This window comes from Sceloporus occidentalis, unplaced genomic scaffold (genome assembly GCF_023333645.1).
Source record: "Sceloporus occidentalis isolate IW3139 unplaced genomic scaffold, rSceOcc1.0.p SCAF_18, whole genome shotgun sequence".
NCBI classification, from domain to species: Eukaryota; Metazoa; Chordata; class Lepidosauria; order Squamata; family Phrynosomatidae; genus Sceloporus; species Sceloporus occidentalis.
In genome coordinates this window covers 2244496-2247428 of record NW_028316998.1, presented here as the reverse complement: position 1 = coordinate 2247428, position 2933 = coordinate 2244496, and positions in this window count along the sequence as shown.

The window sequence follows — 2933 nt, the reverse complement described above, 5'->3', positions numbered from 1 at the left end:
CGACCCGCTCACCTGTTTCACCCCAGGGCAAAGCACCCAAACACTGTCAGTCTTAGACGTTTGGCAGCAGACTTCCAGAGCTCAGACACAAGGCCCTAGCGTAAGCTGGCCACTCCGGCGGAGGTAGCAGGCGTTGCCACACCGCAAACAGACGCAGCCAGAGGGGAGAAACTGCCCTTACCACTAGGGACATTTTGGGCATGACTCTAGCCAGGAAGCGAACTGGCAGAGAAGAGATGCTGGCACCACCACCACCACCAGCAGCAGCATTGAAAAATGGGAAAGGCGAATGAGTGGGCAATTGGCGACCCACTCACCTGTTTCACCCCAGGGCAAAGCACCCAAACACTGTCAGTCTTAAACGTTTGGCAGCAGACTTCCAGAGCTCAGACACAAGGCCCTAGCGTAAGCTGGCCACTCCGGCGGAGGTAGCAGGCGTTGCCACACCGCAGACAGAGGCAGCCAGGGGGGAGAAACTGCCCTTACCATTAGGGACATTTGATTCATGACACTAGCCAGGAAGCGAACTGGCATCGAAGAGACACTGGCACCACCACCAGCAGCAGCAGCAGCAGAATTGGGAAAGGCGAATGAGTGGGCAATTGGCGACCCACTCACCTGTTTCACCCCAGAGCAAAGCATCCAAACACTGTCAGTCCTTGGCGTTTGGGAGCGGACTTCCAGAGCTCAGACACAAGGCCCTAGCGTAAGCTGGCTACATTGGCGGAGGTAGCAGGCGTTGCCACACCGCAGCAAGTGCAACCAGGGGGGAGAAACTGCCCTTACCATAAGGGACATTTGAGGCATGACACTAGCCAGGAAGCGAACTGGCAGAGAAGAGACACTGGCACCACCACCAGCAGCAGCAGCAGCAGCATTGGAAAAGGCGAATGAGTGGGCAATTGACGACCCGCTCACCTGTTTCACCCCAGGGCAAAGCATCCAAAAACTGTCAGTCCTTGGCGTTTGGGAGCGGACTTCCAGAACTCAGACACAAGGCCCTAGCGTAAGCTGGCTACACCGGCGGAGGTAGCAGGCGTTGCCACACCGCAACAAGTGCAACCAGGGGGGAGAAACTACCCTTACCATCAGGGACATTCGAGGCATGACACTAGCCAGGAAGCGAACTGGCATTGAAGAGAGACACTGGCACCACCACCAGCAGCAGCAGAATTGGGAAAGGCGAATGAGTGGGCAATTGACGACCCGCTCACCTGTTTCACCCCAGGGCAAAGCATCCAAGCACTGTCAGTCCTTGGCGTTTGGGAGCAGACCTACAGAACTCAGACACAAGGCCCTAGCATAAGCTAGCTACACCGGCGGAGGTAGCAGGCGTTGCCACACCGCAGCAAGTGCAACCAGGGGGGAGAAACTACCCTTTCCATTAGGGACATCTGAGGCATGATTTCAGCCAGGAAGCGAACTGGCAAAAGATACTGGCACCACCACCAGCAGCAGCGTTGGAAACGGAAAAAGGTGAATGAGTGGGCAATTGACGACCCACTCACCTGTTTCACCCCAGGGCAAAGCATCCAAAGACTGTCAGTCCTAGGCGTTTGGGAGCGGACTTACAGAGCTCAGACACTAGGCCCTAGCGTAAATTGGCTACACCAGCGGAGGTAGCAGGCATTGCCACACCGCAGCAAGTGCAACCAGGGGGAGAAACTACCTTAAACATTAGAGAGAAAAAATTTAACTTTCCAAGCTAAGAGCTGGGTAACCCAATTTGGGCAGATTGAATTTAAGAAAGGCAATCTGCTCCATCAGATGAGGTGCCATGCGTGAGCGCTGTGGACTCAGTATGTTTCCAGTCATAGAAAACACGCGCTCACTTTGAACAGTGGTTGGCGGACATGATAGAAGCTGCTGCGCAACCCATGAGAGTGCAGGCCACACACTCTTCTTTTCATCCCAGTAGCTAAGAGGATCAACATTAGGAGCAGAAGGAACTTCACAGAGGTAAAGTTTGACCATTTCAGCAGCACTACTCTCCTTTCTGCTGCTAGCTCTGTCAGATGGTCCAACTATACTGCCAAGTGCCTCTTCCCAAAACGCAGCTGCTCCACTCAGCTGTGTTGTGCTGCTTGTGGCACTGCTGCTGATGCTGCTGCTAGGGGTAGCAGACCACATCATCTCTTCCTCCTCCTGCACCTCACCCTCCTCGGACAGCATTCCCATTTTACGCTGCCAGTCACGCACCTTGTTGACCAATTGCTCCCGGTAGCTACTGAGAACATTGAATTTCAAAGCTAGCTTTCCCTTAATTCTTGGATCACAAAGGCACGCTAGCATCATTTCGGGACTCTCTTCCATTCGCTTGCGAAGGTGTACTTTTAGCAGATCCTTCAGCTTCCTGACTATGGCTGCTACGTCAGGATGTAGAGTGCCACCTTGAACAGCCTCACGGTTTCCAAGGAACACATCCATCTTGCTGCCTAGATGGGAGAACACTGGGATTACCTGGGCCAGACTGGCAGTGTTTGAGCTTAAATTTTCTGTGGCATCCCTGAATGGTTTAAGGACTGCCACTAGCTGGGCGATCACTGTCCAATCCTCCCTATTCAATGGAGAGGTAATCCCAATATTGTGCTCTGAGGCAAGATTATGGATTGCCCTCTGCTGCTCCAAAATCCTCTCTAGCATGTCTAACGTGGAGTTCCACCGTGTACTGACATCCTGACGTAGGCAGTGTACGGGAAGACCTGACCTCTCTTGCTCTTCCCTCAAAAGTTGGCTAGCCTTAACACTATGGTGAAAGTGCCCAGCGATCTTTCTGCAGCGGGACAGAACTACTGCTGCCACATTAGTTCCTTCTGACATTGCTGCCTTCACTACAAGATGGATGATGTGGGCTGCACAGCGCACACCAACAATATGACCATCTCGCAGCGCTTTCACCATATTGGCACCTCCGTCAGTTACCACAAAACCAA